At 39.8% G+C, this 19826-nt stretch overlaps 1 protein-coding gene across 1 annotated transcript in view; it reads right to left on the bottom strand.

Annotated features, from left to right (window-relative positions):
* Nucleotides 1–19826, bottom strand: part of tafa3b (TAFA chemokine like family member 3b) — a 101075-nt gene that overhangs the window by 78446 nt on the left and 2803 nt on the right. The window lies entirely within an intron of this gene.

Genomic DNA, 19826 nt, shown 5'->3' with positions numbered 1-19826 from the left:
AGTGAGAAATACTTTGAGAAACTTTTCAGGCTTATACTACATTTTTTTTAAATGACTTTAAAATGAACAATTGCAATTGCCTCCAGGGAAGAGTCTTATGCAAGCACTGCAGTACATTTATATTACAATAATATACATCCCCTGGAGCAGAGGGAAGAATAATTTACTTTGATAGCTAGATTGAATATTTTTTAGATGTTTATGTATGTCTGTGTAATTTCATATTAGATATATGGCTCATTGGATTACATTTTTTTAATCACAATTAATCACAAATAATGACTTATGTTCATATTAGCTAAGAAAGTCCCAAAATGAAGATAATTCAAAGACATAATTGTGCTAGATGAACAGACCATGGGTTTTCAAAGACCACCAGGGGTTTGCAAAGGCATAATTGGAGGACTTTTTTTTCTGCAAAATGTATTTTTAGGGTAGTCAAGTTGTTAACTCAGGATATTAATTAAAACTTACGAACATAATATAATGTTAACACATTTGTTGATTTTGGAATTTTGATTCCTGAAAAATCATGAAATAAAAAAAACGCTGTTAAATTAATCAAGTAAATATTTTTGCAGATGAAACTTTAAAGTCCCCCTGTAGTCAATAATTTGATCCCTTAAAACTCATCTTTGATCGTAAAAATTTTATTTTTAAATGTTTTTTCCAGTGAAAAAAAAATTCTTCATGCTTTAAAATAGTTTGCTCTACAGCCTTGCTTCATTTAGTATACGCAGAGCCATGAATATGAATACCCCCCCCCCCCCACCCCACCCCACACACACACATTCATTAGTTTTACTTCAATGAAAGGTTAGATTTTTGTGATTTTTTGGAATGAAAGATCAAAAGCATAAACAATGCAGATTTATTTTCACAGCTTTCTTTGATCCTATTTACCAAGGGTGCCAATAATTCTGACCACGACTGGGCAATGCATTTTGAACAGTGCATGCTATTTATTATATATCTCCTATAATATTAATATTATATAGGCTGATTTGCAATCAATGCATTTGAATAATTTATTATTAACTAAAATCTTTTTTTGTTAATTTAGTACACTTAAATCTACGAAAATGCTGTTTCTTTTTACTCAACTCTATGAACTCCACCCAGCATCCATTTTTTATAGTTAACCAATTGTTTTCCCTAACCACTGTTCCTGTATTGACTGAGTGCTTGACAATATTGTCTGGAAGCCAGCCATGGCCATAATGAACACTGAATTGAAAAACTGAGATGGCGTGAGTGCTGAAAGTTAGAGAGAGAGGCTGGCTAACGCACTGAAGCATTGCTACATACTGTCCTCTCCTTTTCAGTCTCACTCCTGAACTAAATCCACTAAAAGCTTAAAACTCTTGCCTTCACCCTCCCTTTCCTTTCCTCAAATCTCTCCTTCTTGAGCGCAGCCGAAACCTATTTTCTATCTTTTCCTCTGCGACCTCCCTGACGAACACACCAAAAGAAAAATGTGAAGAAAGAGAGAGTGCTGGAGAAGGAGGAGATAGCAGGTCTCCAGCAGGGATTCATGCATCAATTAATGAGTTGAGTTTGGCCGCAAGTCCACCCAAATCTGCAGCTCATCGCAGTGTGTGTGTGTGTGTGTGTGTGTGTGTGTGTGTGTGTGCGTGCGTGAGCAAAGAAATGTGTTACGACTGCCAACAGTAGTATATTAAAAATTCAAGTTTTAAAAGTTGAAATGAACGGGTATAGGGGGTGTTCTGTGTTTTCACGAGGAAGACTCCCTAAGTGCCCTTAAAATCAAGGAAACAGGAAGTTGGCCATCATAGACAGGATATTAAAAATGTATCTGCATTAGTCTTGAAACACTAGCTCAACATTAGATGACAATACATCAACATTTATCCTCATTATAAGACTGACTACGCTATACATGAGAACCTCTTACAGAAAACACATTAAATTACACTCTTTATACACATATTAGGATTAAAACTGACTTGGAAACTTTTTTTATCATGACTTCAATGTTTACTTTGCTGCATTTCAAATTATTTTAAGGTATAGATTTAATTATTTTACTCTTGTCCTTTCAATCTTCAAATATTACGATCTATAATAAAAGTAAGAATTATTAAAATAAACAAACATTTCAATATTATATTGAGTAAATATATCATGTTATATAATTTATCATATATCATTTCATGTTCTTATATATCTATATATATATATATATATGTATATATATATATATACAGTATATATATATATATATATATATATATATATACAGTATATATATATATATATATATATATATATATATATATATATATATATATAAGAACATGAACTTTCGCACAATAGAAAAATAACCAAACAATTTGGCCTCTAAATATTTTACAGCTCTTTAACAACTGCAAATTAAAACTTTTTAGACTTAGACAAACTAAAGACTTTTTCATTTTCCAGATTCTGACTGCTAGGTTAATCGCAGACCGGATTTTTTAGAGCTGATATTATATGATGCACATACTGTCATGTCACTAGCTGTAGGCCATCCAACAAACCTTCTCAGCGACACACCAGACGAACAGAAGACAGAAAACGGGGGGAAAAAAATGTTTCTCCATTTCCTCTGGTGCTCTTTCCGTTGATGTGTGTGAGCGCTCTAGTCAGAGTGAAGTCAAAGCAAGTCTTGCTGTGTGACATGTCAGAGAATCAGAAAAGACTGGAAAGATACATGGAGGTTTTATCAAACGGCTGCAGATGCGCTGCGGAGCCTGAGAGCAGAGGATGATGGGATATCACCTCACTCTGCCCGGGGATCTGAGCAACGTCAGAGCGCTGCATTGTCCAAATTCATTTCAGAGAGCTTAAACAACCCACACACACACACACACACACACACACACACCATGTAACTCCATGGCAGTAAATATGGTGTGTCAAATAAGAATGAGAAATTGTCTATGGAGATTTGTAGGGATCTTGCAACAGCCTGTCAACTCTGTGACTTGATTCTCACACAAAATTAAACCACAGAGTTTAGGGGGAAAATAAGTTGGAAGCTATTTGCTTAGTATTTAAGAACAGTGACAGTATGTTTGAAAGCTTGATTCTGATTGGTTGACAGACATTCCGAAGGTGTTAACTAATATTCTATACAGTAACTGCCTGAAAAGGAAATGGCATTTGGTCACATTACAGATCCATATCACTTCACCATAACAAAAGACCAACAAAAAACTCTGACTGAGAACAAAAATGGCACACAAAAAAAATTCCACAAAATTACTGCTAAAACAAAAAAAAGTAGCAAAATATGAAATTCACAAAAAGGAAGCAAAATAAAACAAAATAAAATCAAATAAAATGTCTTTTGATTATTTTAGGCAGCTGGGCATTAGGAGATACTTTTGATTCCCAGCATCGTCCACCAAGCTGGTAACTGTAATCTGTTAGGTCCGCAATGATGAGACGGGTGAACGAATGTGCTGTTAATAACGGCCTCTCATCAGCGTAATTATGGGCTGGTAATCATGAGAACTCTCTGCGGAACGACCCAGAGCTTGAGTCATTCAACCCCAGAATGTTATAGGACATCTACATGCATTCAGAGACCTCTCAATGAGCGATAGAACAAAATAAATGAAGTCATCTGAACTCAAATACTAATATAGCCTACTAATAATACTCATACTAATAATATTTAGTCATGTCTACAAATCTTATGAGATCAGCATGATAGACGAGCTAAATTACTAGAGCTTTGAGTTCTGAGGAAAGGATGTTGGAAGCCGAATGGTTGAGGATCTATGAGGCTGACATAAAGGTTGCGGGTTCAAGCCCCCAGTTTATCACCATTCTGCCCTTAATTAAGAACCCTAACCCCATCGGCATTAGATGTACTGTGAGTCACTTTGAAAGAGACAGGCATCAAACAATAAATCAAGTGATTTGTTAATTAAGACCAGATCATGAGATTAAAGCAATTGTGTGTTTGTAATTAATGAACTGAAATGCCAGAACTCACTTAACTAAAATTACCCAAGCATGCAGTGATGTTACTACTGATATAGCTAAAAAAAAAAAAAAAATCTGATTATTCATTTGGAATTATGCACACACAAGAAAAAAAGAGTGGAAAAATACACTCAATGTAAAGGGGAAAAAAAGAAGGTGAGGAAAAAAAAAAGATGATATTCATTGTTTTTTCAGCCCTGAAGCAGAAAGTCCTCTTTCCAGCATGAATTCCCATAACACCCTCACAACAGAGAAAAGACAGAGAGAGAGAAAATGAAAAACTAGACACAGTAAGAGACAAAGAGAAAAACCTAGTGGTTCACTGAAAACAAATTGTTCTGAATGAAAGCTGTATCTCACCAAAATACATGAGAGGAGAGAAAAGGATTGGGAGAAAAATAAGAAAGAAAATAGGGAAAACAGACAGAATGAAACAATGAAGTATTATAGTAAACAAACAATTAAGAAAGAGAGGTAAAGTGTGACGCTTAATTGCAGCTGACACAAATCATTTCTAAAAACATTTTGCTAACATTGCCATTTATTTATGGAAATGTTATTTTTCCGAATGTTCTCTGAACATTCAAAACGTTTGAAACATGTAAAAAAAAATATGGGAACTTTACTTTTTAATGTTCTCTGAGCATTCTGATTAGGGATGCACGATTTATCAGCCACCATATCGGTATCGGTTCATTTGGCTGTTATATTAAATCCGATAAATAATGGATTATTTCCTTCCGCTGAGAGACTTCAGATGCGCACTGTTCGCCATAATGGTTTTGAATTGCTTGAAACATTTGGAATCACTTCAAAAACGGAAAATACAGTTAAGTGCAACATATGCAGCACAAGTCTGTCATATAGGCTACATAAAATTATAATGAAAACATTATAATTGTGTGCTTGGGACATAGCTTTTAAAGGTTAGACTTTTGCATTTGTAAACAGGCTTCCAAAAACTATATAAAATTTTGATTTAGATTTATCGGCCAATATATCAGTTATCAGCTTTCAAATATAAAGAATTATCGGTTATCAATATCGGCCAAAAATTTTATATCGGTGCATCTCTAATTTTGATAAGTAGTAACATTAAAAAAATGTTAGACAAATGTGCAACTAAAATGTTTCAGAAAAAAAAGCATTCCATGAACAATGTATAAATAATGTTTTATTTACTGTTTTAAAATTTTTAGAACCTCAGACCAAATAACTCAGAATCAACATTCTATTAATGTTACTGTCACGATTCATGGATTCATTGACTCGCCCTCGCTATGTGAGTGCGTGTTGTATGAATGGGCGCGGCTCATCAGCACGGCTCATTATCGCTGATGAGCTGATCAGCGCCAGCTGTTCTGAATGAGAATGTCCTATATATTGTTTGTCACCTCGTCTTGTCTTTGTCAGATGGTTGTGGAGGTTCACGGGCTCAGCTCACAGTCTTCTCCCCTCACTCCAGTTCCTGTGTTCCTGTTCTGTGATTCATCCGCCTGTTCTGAGGATCGGACGCGAGTTCCTGTGTTCCTGTTCTGTATTCATCTGCCTGTTCTGAGGATCGTTTGCGGATCGTCCGTTTGCTGTCTGCCCACTGAGTCCTGCGTTGCCGAGCCTGTTATTCTGCTATCTGTCTGCCATCTGAACCTGCACGACCGCTATACTTTTGTGTTAATAAACACCAGTATTCACTTGCTATTGAATCCTTGACTGTTCCTTTTGAGCCATGACAGAACCATCTGACCAGACCATGGATTCAGCGAGTGCAGCTAGTTTTGAGCAGATATTTGCCGGTAACCACGCCCGCATGGATCGTCAGGATGAACAGATCAGTGCCTCGGGTCGGGCGATACAGGCTCTGGTAACGCAGGTGTCTGAGCTCACCTCTCAATTACAACGTCTGAGAGGTCCCACTGCGCCAGCACCGCCCCCGCCTGTTCCCCCGGAGAATCCCAACATCAACCGACCGGAGCCGCGCATCCCCACTCCCGAGAGGTATTCAGGAGAACCTAATATGTGTCGAACCTTTTTAACCAAATGTTCGATTTACTTCTCTCTTCAGCCTGTGACGTTTTCCTCCGAGGAGAGTAAAGTGGCACTAGTCATGACGCTGTTGTCTGGACGCGCGGCTCTGTGGGGAACAGCGATGTGGCAAAATCAACACAGCTGCTGCTCCTCGTTCCAAGCACTCGAGCAGGAGATGAGGCGCGTGTTCGACCGCGGGGTCGTCGGACGCGAGGCGGCCCGCCAACTTGCAGATCTCCGTCAGAACAACAACTGTTTCCGACTATTCCATCCAGTTCCGGACGTTGGCCGTCGAGTGCAAATGGAACGAGGAGGCGCAGTGGGACATGTTCCTGCATGGGTTGGCTGACCGTGTTCAGAAAGAGATTTACACGCTGGATCTACCCAAGACTCTTGATGAACTGGTTGAACTGGCACTACGGGTCGATGCACGTCTACAACAGAGAGAGAATCGACCGTATCCGACCCCAGTGGTGGATTTCACAGAGTTTCCCGGTCCCAGAGGAGTGAACACGGTCAGCCCCTCGAACGATCCTGAACCCATGCAGGTAGGTCGAGCTCGGCTCTCCCGGGAGGAGAGAGAACACCGCCGTTCGAGAGGTCTGTGTCTCTACTGTGGAGAGGCCGGCCACTTCGTCTCCACCTGCCCTTTAAAAGGCCAAGCCCGGCGGTAGGACGGAGGCTACTGTCGGGCGGGATATCCATGACCAGACCCTCGAACGCCACCTTCCTCCCGGTGAGACTCCAGTGGGCAGACCGCTCCTTCAACGGCCAGGCGCTGGTGGATTCGGGTGCGGAGGGCAATCTTATGGACTTTTCTTTGGCGCGCAAGCTTCACATCCCCATCACGGCCCTGGAACACACCATCACGATCCACGCACTTAATGGACAGGAACTCCCGGGCATTACTCACGTCACTGGTCTCATCACACTCATCACCTAGGGTAACCACTCTGAGAGGGTCTCACTCTACCTCACCCAGTCACCTCACCTCCCATTGTCCTGGGTCATCCGTGGTTGGCTAAACACGGACCCAGGATAGAGTGGGGCCAGAACTCTGTATCCGGTTGGAGTGATCTATGTTATGCCTCATGTCTTTTGTCTGCTGTTCCGTCTGTTTCTTGTTCTGTGTTGCAGGAGGAGCCAGTGAATCTGTCTAACGTGCCACCGGAGTACCTCGACCTGAAGGAAGTGTTCAGTAAGTCCCGGGCTGCTTCTCTTCCTCTGCATCGTCCCTATGACTGTGCTATAGATTTACTTCCAGGTACGCCTAAGGGCAAGTTATATTCGCTTTCTGCTCCAGAAAGGGAGGCTATGGAGAAATATATTTCTGATTCTCTAGCAACGGGGGTCGGGATTCTTTTTTGTGGGGAAGAAGGATGGTTCTCTGCGACCTTGTATTGATTACCGGGGGTTAAACAGCATCACGGTAAAGAATACTTATCCTTTGCCGTTGATGTCTTCAGCTTTCGAGAGGTTGCAGGGAGCATCAGTCTTCACAAAATTGGATTTACGTAATGCATATCATTTGGTTCGCATCAGGAAGGGGGATGAGTGGAAGACCGCGTTCAACACCCCCAGGGGGCACTTTGAATACTTGGTTATGCCGTTCGCCCTTTCTAACTCCCCAGCGGTCTTCCAGGCACTCATCAATGACGTGTTGAGAGACATGGTAGATATATGTTTACCTGGATGACATATTGATTTTTTCTTCATCTCTCCAGGAGCACGTTCAACACGTCAGACGAGTGCTCCAAAGGTTACTAGAGAATGGGCTTTTTGTCAAGGCGGAGAAATGCGATTTTCATGCACAGTCTGTTCCTTTCCTAGGGTACATCGTTTCGTCTGAGGGAATACGGATGGACCCTGAGAAGGTTAAGGCTGTGGTGGAGTGGCCAAGTCCAGATTCCCGTAAGGCCCTACAGAGGTTTCTGGGGTTCGACAACTTCTACTGGCGTTTTATTCGCAACTTCAGCCAACTATCCGCACCTCTGACTGCCTTGACCTCCCCCAGAACGGCGTTCAGGTGGTCAGACACAGCTGAGGCTGTGTTTGCTAAACTGAAAGGCTGCTTCGTTTCAGCCCCCATCCTTATTGCCCCTGATCCATCATGTCAGTTCGTGGTGGAGGTCGACGCGTCAGAGGTTGGGGTAGGAGCAGTGCTGTCCCAGCGTTCTCCCACAGACGACAAGATGCATCCCTGCGCGTTTTTGTCCCGTCGTTTATCGCCTGCTGAACGTAACTACGACATTGGTAACAGAGAGTTGTTGGCAGTAAAGTTAGCGTTGGAAGAATGGCGTCATTGGTTAGAAGGATCGGGGCTACCTTTTATCGTCTGGACCGATCACAAGAACCTAGAATATATCAGAACCGCCAAAAGATTGAACTCCAGGCAGGCTCGGTGGACACTTTTTTTTTGGTCGTTTTGATTTTTCTCTCTCATATCGCCCGGGTTCCAAAAACATCAAACCCGACTCTTTATCACGTATTTTTGACCGTTTCGAACGCCCGTCTACTCCCGAGTGCATTTTACCAGAGACTCTATTCATCTCTACACTCACATGGGAGGTCGAGTCGAAGGTCAAGTCGGCCTTAGAAGGGGTAACGCCTCCGCCCGGTTGCCCACCGAATCGTTTGTTTGTGCCGGAGGGATTACGGTCCGACGTTATTCAGTGGGGTCATTGTTCCAACGTGGCTTAATCGCACTAGTTTTTTAGTCAAGCAACGATTCTGGTGGCCACTGATGGCTCGTGACATTCACAGTTTTGTTTTGGCTTGCTCGGTTTGTGCCACTGGTAAGACTTCCAATCGACCCCTAGATGGGTTACTCCAACCGCTGCCTGTCCCTTCGAGACCCTGGTCCCACATAGCGCTAGATTTTATCACCGCCCTCCCACCCTCTCAGGGCAATACGGTCGTTTTGACCATGGTGGACCGGTTCTCGAAGGCGGCTCATTTTATTCCCTTGCCCAAATTACCCTCAGCCAAGGAGACAGCGTTGATCGTTGTTGATCACGTCTTTCGCTTACATGGCCTCCCGATAGACGTGGTTTCTGACAGAGGACCCCAGTTTGTGTCCAAATTTTGGCGAGAGTTTTGTAAGTTACTGAGAGCGACTGTCAGTCTGTCCTCAGGGTTTCACCCCCAGAGCAATGGTCAAACCGAGAGAGCCAACCAAGATTTGGAAAGGGTGTTACGATGTTTGGTCTCCAAGAATCCTTCCTCCTGGAGTCAGCAACTTTCAATGGTGGAGTACGCACACAATACGTTGCCAGTGTCGTCCACGGGCCTATCTCCGTTTGAATGTAGCGTAGGTTACCAGCCACCAATTTTTCCCAGTCTGGAATCCGAAGTCGCGGTCCCCTCCGCTCACGCCTTCATCCAGAGGTGTCACCGCACATGGACTAGAGCCTGTGAGACTCTACTCCAGATGGGGGCGCACACCAAGGCTAAAGCCGATCGCCACCGGTCTAAGCCTCCCGTATACGTCGTTGGTCAAAAGGTGTGGCTTTCAACCAGGAACATTCCGCTCTGTTTCTAATAAACTTGCTCCCAAATTCATTGGCCCGTTTACTGTCACCAAAATCATTAGTCCGGTGGCAGTCCGCCTCAACCTTCCTCCAGCGTACAGGAGAATTCATCCCGTCTTTCATGTGTCTAAAATAAAGCCCGTTTTTCGTTCCAGGGCTCAGCTCACAGTCTTTTCCCCTCGCTCCAGTTCCTGTGTTCCTGTTCTGTGATTCATCCGCCTGTTCTGAGGATCGGACGCGAGTTCCTGTGTTCCTGTTCTGTATTCATCTGCCTGTTCTGAGGATCGCTTGCGGATCGTCCGTTTGCTGTCTGCCCACTGAGTCCTGCGTTGCAGAGCCTGTTATTCTGCTATCTGTCTGCCATCTGAACCTGCACGACCGCTATACTTTTGTGCTAATAAACACCAGTATTCACTTGCTATTGAATCCTTGACTGTTCCTTTTGAGCCATGACAGTTACTGGAAGAATGTTTGCTCATAACCTTGAGAGAACCTTGCCAGAACGTTAGCCAGAGTTCAGCTGGGTTCAGAGTTCAGAGTTGCTCCCTGTTAGCTAGTTTGCTATTTGTTACAGCTTGACTGAGTCTAGGTAAGTCCAGTGAAAACCTCAAACTGAATGATTGATGGCCGTCACACACGTGTTTGTCCTAAAATAAACCTCAAAGTGGGTCCATTCTTATGCATCATTCTTCAGCAAGCCTTCACCACTGTTTGCTTTGATTCTGGCTGATCCGTTCATGTGTGTTAGAGGCAGGGTTCGAATTATGATTTCATCTTTGTGGGGGTCTCTTTAAAAAAAGAAGAAAAAAAGTAGCCTATGAGCAGGCGCGGTAGCTTAATAATGTAATATAAAAATATAAAAATTTGTAAATATAATACAAATTTAATAAAAAAGCGTCGGTAACACAATTCAATTTAAATAGTACATTTGGTTTAATTTGTCGTTTAATGAGGTCTAATATATGCTGTTAGTTGTAAGAATTTTCACGTGAGTAAATAGATCCGACAGATTCAACCGTGTACTTAAGTGGTCCAGTGGTAAAACATTTGCCAAACGCGTCAGAGGTTCTAGGTTCGAATCCGCACTCATATAAGTTTTTTGTTTTTTTTCATCAAATCAGATTATGTTTATAAGTGGTTCTATATCAGGCAGAGACACGTTTGTGTGCATTTTGTTTTGTAATTTTACTGGAACGAATAGAGAGTCTCCACAACGGATTGAAGCGCGCCCGAGTGAAGACTGTGCGCGAGCCACAAACAAACACAGTATCCGCGCCAATGATCGCAGCGGCACTTTTATCACTTGATTTAAGCATAAGGATGTACCGTAGTGTGATGACGATCCGAGATCCCGCGAGATCCATGTGTTTGGCATCTTGTCCTATCTTTTAAGTCATGCTACAGTAGTCTGAAGGAAAAAGTGCTTTATTTGTAATTTAAAATAATGGTGCTGATGATTTTTAGAGACCCCCACAGGTGTATGATTTTACTGCTTTCATGGGAGCTCATCCTCTCTCTATGGGAGCTCAGCTCCCACTGGCTCCCACGTAATTCGAACCATGGTTAGAGGGGTGGTATAATGCCCCTTTCACAAGATGTAAAATAAGTCTCTGATGTCCCCAGAGTGTGTATGTGAAGTGTTAGCTCAAAATACCCCACAGATATTTTTATTTAGCATGTTAAAGTTGTCACTTTTTGAGGGTGAGCAAAAACGTTTTGTGTCTGTTCCTTTAAATGCAAATGATCTGCTGTTCCCATCACATAGGGCGGAGCTTCAACAGCTTGCACTCACTGAAAAGAGTCAGACAATGATGGAGAGACTCCAGAAGAAGTGACAGCATGTAGACAACATTTCTGAATGGTTAGTTGATGAATTTATGTAGCTTATGTGTAGTTATCTTCTAGTCATTGATTAGCATATTCTGTCTTGATAATCTATAAATCGTGTTCCGGGGGCGGGGTTTATGTAAATTATAGGGTTGGTGATGTCACTAACCCGGGAGGAATGTTGTGTAGTCCCTAACAGCCGTTTGTTGTAGTCCTTAAAAAGCAATTTAAAAGCAAATATCTCTCTTTGCTTTGAACTTTGAGCACTGTAACTTGATGTTGTTTATGCTCAAACAGCAACATTACACACTAACTAAAGTTAGAAAAGTGAAATCATAATCAACCACCCCTTTAAAGGGGTCATAGACTGGATTATTTTATTATTTTATAATGTTTCCTGGGGTGCCCTTATAATGTTAGTATGATTTTAACATCAAAAATTGTCATAATTTATAAATAAAAGGCATTTTTACAAGCCTGATTTTAGCCTCTGATTTGAAAGCTCTGTTTTAAGGGGCGTGTCTGTTGTGAGACTTCAGTGTAAACGCTCACTGCTGTGATTGGCTGACATGTTTGCATATGAAATAGCTAATATTACATGTGGAACTCTCTAAAACCTTTACTACGTTTTTACTATTACAGCTATCGAGATTAAGGAATCGTGAAAAGTATTGATCATAATGATCTATTCTCATCACATGAAAGGTTGCAGTGATGAGCACTGAGCAGATGACGGACAGTCTGTTGATCGCATATGAAAAGATCTTATCACTGCAATGCAATTTCGGCAATCTCACAAATGCTTTCACCAGAGGTGTTAAGTCCAGGGGTCAGAAAGTAAAAGTCCTGCCATATATTTATTCCACCCATGAACTCAGCCAGCTGATTTCACTAATTAGTTCTATGTCCTGGCTGAAAAACGGTGCTAATTAGCAAATCCAGGTGATTGGTACAATAGCTACTGAGGAGGACTTTTACTTTCTGAACCTGGACTTTACACCTCTGGCTTTCACTAAATAACAATGCAAACACGATGTAAATACAGTAAGAGCTTCGTTGTACTGTACATTGTAACAGCGTCATGATTTTGTGATGATAGATTTCAATGAGTTTTGGCAAGTGTCCAGATAAACTTGCGCTGTTTGATTGACAGCTTGGGCAATTGGAAAAGGAGCGTTCTTTGATCGCTTTCTTTATATAATTTAATCACAGTTTAAATAAGATTATTTTCATCCTACTAAGAGAAACGACGTGAAGTTGATTGTTTAGTCACTGGCATGATTTACTGACGCATAAACAGTACTGAACAATATTTTGAGAGATAATCTGTCTGAACTTGAATAAATACATCAGAAATCACTGATCACAGATCAGGCATTAGAATAAACATGACTACTTACATGTTTGTGGCGTTGCTGGCAGATCCATATCATTTGCAAAGCCTGCGCCGAAATTTACCAAATAATCCACAGTGAAATACAATGAATACAAACAAATAATGCACTGCTGAGACATTCACATTGTTGGAAAAAAAAACCCCAATATCCTAGCATTAGGATCGTTTGGAAGGGAATGGTATTATTGATCCTGTATCGATCTTTTCTCGTTCTCATGTCACTGTTCACTATCGCTCCAGTGGGCGGGGCCAAAGCTGAAGTGTGACGTCACAAGTCTCCACTTTTTAGATCCTGTCCTTTGCTAGCCTTGGTTTCAATAAAAGCAGTTTTTGGAATAACAAGAAAGTTTTGAGTTTTGAAACTTACAGGGTATTTTTATAGTATAATTAACTCTTAAAGCTACACTGTGTAATTTTTTAAGTTGATTCTTAGCAAAAAACACTTTGTTCTTTCAAAATGATATGTGCTCATTAATGTGTAATTACTTCTACCAACTAATCAAGTATTCTCGTAAGCGTAGAATCTGCCATTTAGAATACATAGAAGCGAGTCGCTCGAATGGCGGCAGCCATGTTGCGCCTCCATCTTGAAAATACATTAGCCAAAGAGGGACATACCTGGAAATTCAAGCTTTGCCTTTCGCGTTTTTACACAGTGGCACCGTGACGAATACGAGGGGGAGATTACTCGCGACTGCCGGCAGATTTGAAATAATACAGCCACCGTAGGAGTTAAAACGACCTCGGAAAGGGAGGGGCTAGAAAGTAATATTCAGTTGGTAGTCATAAACAATTTCACCGCTAGATGGGAGAAAATCCTACACAGTGTAGCTTTAACTGTCAAAGGATCAAGGAACATTTGAATTCTCAGTCTATGACCCCTTTAAGTGAAAATTCACATCAGACAGTGGGTTTGGTGTAATTAGGCTCAGAGGTGCTTGTTTTGCCTGAATTCTGGCAAACAAGATCAGTAGCCACAGCATCAGGGACCCATAGAGTGAAACTTAGCCAGAAGCACCATATACAAACCCACTATGATACTCAAACTAGAACACAAGTGTATAGATGTGTCCAGTTATAACACACTTGACAGATGCAGGGACAGAGCGGCCATACATAAGGAGTGCTGATCTGAACATCACATCAAACATTAACAGCAACAGTGAATGGCTATAATGAAAAAATAAATAAAAATGTTTTCCTTGTGAAATAAATAGAATTTTATTTTGGATTTCTACAATAAATTATTTTGTTTAAGTTAAAGCTTTAACTTAATAATAAATATAAATAGGTCATACGTATAAATGAGCGCTATACAGTTACAGAAAAAATTGATACCTTTATTCAGCAAGAATTAAAATGATCAAATGTTACAGTAAAGACATTTGTAATGTTACAAAAGATTTCTTTTTTTAAAATAAATACTGTTCATCAGAGAATCCTGAAAAGAATTTTCATGTTTTCAAACATTTCAGTGTTTTCAACACTGATAGTAATAATGAATTATTCTTGGGCAGAAAATCAGCGTATTAGAATGATTTCGGAAGGATCATGTGACACTTTATTTTACAGTGTCATTGTTACATATGTTACATGTACTTATAATAGTATTAACAGTTAATTATGCATAATTACATGCAACTAATCCTACCCTAACTCTATAGTAAGTACATGCACTTAATAAATATTACTCAGTACTTAAATATATAATTACACTGTAACAATGACACCGTAAAATAAAGTGTACATTTTAAAATATATTAAAATAGTAAACAGTTATTTTAAATTGTAATAATATTTCACAACCTTACTGTACTGTAATGCTGATCAAATAAATTCAGCCTTGGTGAACATCTTTCAAACACAATAAAGAACAGAGACTTCTTTCAAAAACATTAAAGTATATTTAAAGGTAGATAAATAAGTATTAAGTTGTTTGTTAAAATTTCAAGTATCAATCACAAAATAGAAATGCCTTGTAGTATTTATTTATATCTGAATACATTTTAATGGTATAAAATTAAGTGATTATGTTTACAATGCTGGTATTCCCAGCATGCACTGGGTATGCATAGTTAATAAGGTTCCAAGGTTTCACTGTATGTCCATTTATTTGCACTGTTATTTTGTTGTAATTTTTAGTAACTTGTTAAATGTTAAAGGGATCATATAATGCCATTTTTGTACAAGCTAATATGATTCTTCAGGGTCTAAATTAAAAGTTTGTAATATACTTTAATTAAAAATTCTCATTAGTATTGTAAGAAAACACTCATTTTACCTGGTCAAAAACAGCTCTGTTTTCAGCACGCCGTTTAAGTGCATGTGTCTTTAAATGATAATGAGCTTTGCTCACCCCGCCCCTCTGTTCTGTGCAGACACCGTTTGTAACACAATAACACAATAACCATAACGCGTTGTTCATTATAAATGTGGGATTATGAATTATATTGAGATCGTCGTACATAGAAAACATGCCGTAATGTACCCTGAGTGTAAACCTTAGCCGCATTCATCGTGAAGCGTGCTAGCGATTTGCAAAGATTAATATAAATATTAATATAAATGTTAATAAAACGTTACACTCACTTCAGTTCTTCTGGAGGTGCAGCAGGAACACGAATAGTTGGTACCGATCCTTTTTTCAGGAGCAGCTTCTTAGCAAAACTAGCTTTATACTGACCCTCATTTGTAAAGCATGTCAAAATGACTGCTGTGTTCTTTATTACACCCAAGAACAGAACACCACAATCGCTTAGACACCATTCTGCTCATAGGCAGTGCTCCAGCGCATCAACAATGACGCGCGGACTATGATTGACAGCTCGCTCACAAGCGAGGACGGGTCTGTGTTGAAACGCTGCTGTCAATCAACAATTGTGGGAGGGGCGTCCGACCGTGTGACGTCACAAAATCGAACGGCTTGATTTGAGACGGGGAAAACATATAAGAAGATTAAAAAAAAACACTGGATGGATTTTTATCATTTTATGATGGTTGTGTACAGGCACTGCCAACACACATTTCAGTACAATCAACTTGTAAAAGTGCATCTACCATTATATGACCCCTTAAAGTAGCGTCCATTTCCACTCAAAATTACCTGTTAATACTCAAAAATGTATTATATGTTGAATTTAAATTAGATTCTCATTCACTTTATAGTCGACTTCAATTTTATAACATTAACATTTACTATAAAAAACAGCAGTAATGTGATTAAACGGAGATCAAATGCAGACTTTGCTGATGTCTCCTGCTTCTAATTTCTCTCCCGAGAAAAAGACTCCCGCAACTTCACATCACTGTGCCAACATACCAAAATCTGCAATGAAATGTCAGATATTTCAGTATAAACACAATTATTTATCATTGAATTCTCCCAAGACCAAATGTTTCTGGGATGCTGTACTCTTTCATTTTAAAGTTCTATGCTCTTACTATACATGTATGCCGCATCTGCGTCTAGTTATGTTTTTGTTTCAGGAGAAACACTTTGGATAAAGTTGAAACTTAAATGAAGCATAACTGATAACTCCATCTAGTCTCCTGAGCATAAAAGAGTAGCATTCTCCTTTGGTTATTTCTATTTTGTTTGTTTACCTGTTCTTTTTTTTAGGCAGTTATTTCACTGTAAAAAATAAAGATTCTTTCAACAAATAAATACTTCAACCTACAAACACACACACGTGCTAACACACAACATTTTTACCCAGCTCACCCTGTGACTGAGCAAGTCATCCATTTAATGTATACGCTTCACCTCGGGAAACACTGGGGGTCACTTACTCTCTATTACTTTCTTTCTCTCTATCTCTTGATTCCTGCAGAGGCTGTGTCATGACAGTAATGTTAATCTTGTCCTGTGAGACAGAAATGATGACCGAATGAAAGAAAGGAGGGCGAGACTGCAGTAATAAAGTGCTCTCTATCTCTCTGTCTCTCAGCCAAGGTCTGGTAAACTCTGAGGTGAAGAGTGAAGCTGTGGTCATCCCTGCCCTTAGTTTCTCATTGGGAGATCATCTCCGTGTGATTCCACATGATGGGATCATAATGTAGGATGAGGTTTGACGCAGAGAGTGTTTGTTTTTGTGAAAGGTGCAGATTTCATCTGTCTGGTGTTTTGTTATTCTCTCATTAATCAACACTTTGGCAGACGGCTCAGCTGCACACAAAGCAATTTACTGAAAATAACCAATCCCCAATATGAGAGCCATGAAACCTTCATGCATAAACATTCAGAAGTTTCAAACTTCTCCATTCTTTCTTCCAAATTGCGAAATTACCTTCTAAACAGCACATTTTGTATAAATAATTCTGTTTAATCAATCCATTTACAACCCATTTTATGAAGGTATATCAATGTAGCCTATATAAACTTGCAAATTCACCATTTACGGAAAATTTGAAAACTAATGCATAAAAAATGTACCTCATTACATCTATAGACCATGTCTGCCAAATGAACTGAACACTTCCTCAATTCCACCTACAGTCATCATCACACTCAAGTAACTGCAGATCCACAACAGACTGTTCTACCAACGTTTTGACAGCATTGTCATGTTTATTTAATAGTTGATAGTCATTCATTTTATATAACTTCCTATTCAGATGCTGATGCCATAAAGTAAAAAATCAAGTAATCATTTTCTTCATTTTTCATTGCACTCCAAACACATCAAAGAAATGTTATAGAGTATTTCATCACCTTATGAGAGGAGAACGGGTGCAAAAACTCAATTTGCAGAAAAATATAATCACCAAAGAAAAAAAAGTTGTTGCCTTAATTTTTTTTAAGTACAATAAACTTAAATGACATTAAACTGATTTTAAAAATGAGTTGAATCTTGTATAATTTCTAAAAAAAAAAATTGAAAATTGCTTAACTTATTTTGATGAGTTAAAGCAATGTAAAAAAAATTTTGTCATAACTTATTGATCATAGAATTTTTTACAAATGTAAATGTAAGTTATTTTAGCACTTTAAAACTGGACTGACGACTGTATTCTGCTGCTGTGAGTCGATAGTCACACACGCACAATGGCACAAACATATAATTACACACACTGGTTCTCTGTGAAGGCTTTGATGAATTATTCACACCACACTCGATAAATTAGTGGGACTGAACGAACAGGGTCTGGTCAGCTGACTACACTCAAATCATTTTAACTGAAATCCAAACCAGCTGCAGAAACCCGAGATTCCCGCTCTGACCCAGACATCAGCCATTCCAACAAGTAACAGTTATTTGTCACAGTTAATAGCCTGTGAAAACACACACAATAATGCAGCCAAACATCTTAATAAACACAAACACACACACAATGCACGTGCAGTTCGAGTGTATGAAGTTGGTAATGAGATAATGAGAGAAAAATAAGCAACAGCTAGCAGCTAACCAAAACATTAGCATTACAAACAAATTCTTGGCAAGAAAGATAAACATAATTAAGAAAAAGAGAATGATTATGACTGGAAAGAAATATTTCAAACCAGGTTTGGGGCATTAAAACTACACCAGGCTCTTAAAGGTCTCCAAATGTTCCATGGTGCAAGTCAAATGTAATTAGCACATTCTCTCTCTTTCTCTGCCCCTCCCTCTCTATGATGTCTTTCACTTTCCTGTCAATCTACAGGCTAATTAAACTTGCTCTGGGTGTCAGGACTGGCAGATCACTGCATTTGACAGACACACACCGCCATTGCCCCTTTTCAACCATTGGCAACGTCTTTCACATCCATCCTGTGAGTGAGAATGAGTTTATCAGCATAGCAAGGCCTGTCCCGCATGAAGTGCTCGGGTTAAACCAGTCTCACACTAACAGTAGATCCAGGACCTGCACACAACAGAGCCAAATCAAATAAACTTCTACATTCAGCTGTGATTCACAAAGGATTATTTCAGCAGCCAGTATCAGCGGGGCATCTGTGTGTTCTTAAGCCTTTTGCTCCCGACAACATCCTCCCTCACAGCAAACACATAACCAGCTCTGTTAGAGGAGAATAAATGCGCACTGTGGCCTAAAGGGAGATATATCAGCCAACCACATCAGCCAAGACAATGCAATTACTGCGCAAATTATAGTTCCAACTACAAATTCATATAGCCATATTCAGCAGTATTCATGTTTTCCCCTTTCTTTTATCTTTTCCAAAGTGATGTGGATGATTTATAAAACATTTTATCCTAATTGGTGCAATTTCCTGCAAAAACAATTAGTAGCCTACTGGAAATACGACTCTATATATAGGTTACATTATAAATACCATATACAGTACTGTGCAAAAGTCTTAGGCACGTTAGTATTTTAGCATGTAGGTTTATTCAAGCATCTTGGAAACGTTGCCACAGTTCTTCTGGATTTAGTTTGCCTCGGTTTTTTCTGTTTCTTCATGTAATCCCATACAGACTTGACGATGGTGAGATCAGATCTCAATGTGGAGTGCCAGCTGTTGTCAGACTCCTTGTGCATACAAAAATCTCACTGGATTATTACAATTAATGGCAAAAGGAATGTTTGGAAATGTAAACTGATATTTCTTACTGACACACTACAGCAAAAGATATAAATAACTGGCTTAAAACCATTTTTGTGGGGGTGAAAATACTAACGTGACTAAGACTTTTGCATAGAAGTGTACGTGTTTTGTCATTAATGATAGCTGAATCGTTTTAAACTGTTTATTTGAAAGGAAACGATGGACAAAATGATACGGACTTGCCATCAGTAGATCACTTGAGTGAGTTGGTGGCCGTATGCGCGTGACGGCGCATCTAGATGCGCGTGCCAGCCTGCCAGGCTCAGTGTACTGGGACCGGAGACCTTTTACTCTGTTCCCAACCAGGGTAAGCTGATTTACAGGGGTAAGCCTGACTTTTACATGGCATATACTGTCAATGCGGTAAGAAGACAAGCACCGTCAACACACACACACCCTCGCTCTCCCGCGCGCGCACACGCATACTCATCAAGCTCATTGCCCTTTTTAGGCTACTCTATAGTATTACTTTTTAACCACGCTTGACACAAAATAGTCCAGCTTT

Source organism: Abramis brama, assembly GCF_963993115.1.
Source record: "Abramis brama genome assembly, chromosome: 16".
Classification (NCBI taxonomy): Eukaryota; Metazoa; Chordata; class Actinopteri; order Cypriniformes; family Leuciscidae; genus Abramis; species Abramis brama.
Note: the sequence above shows the minus strand (reverse complement) of the source record. Positions and strands in the feature narration are given on the sequence as shown.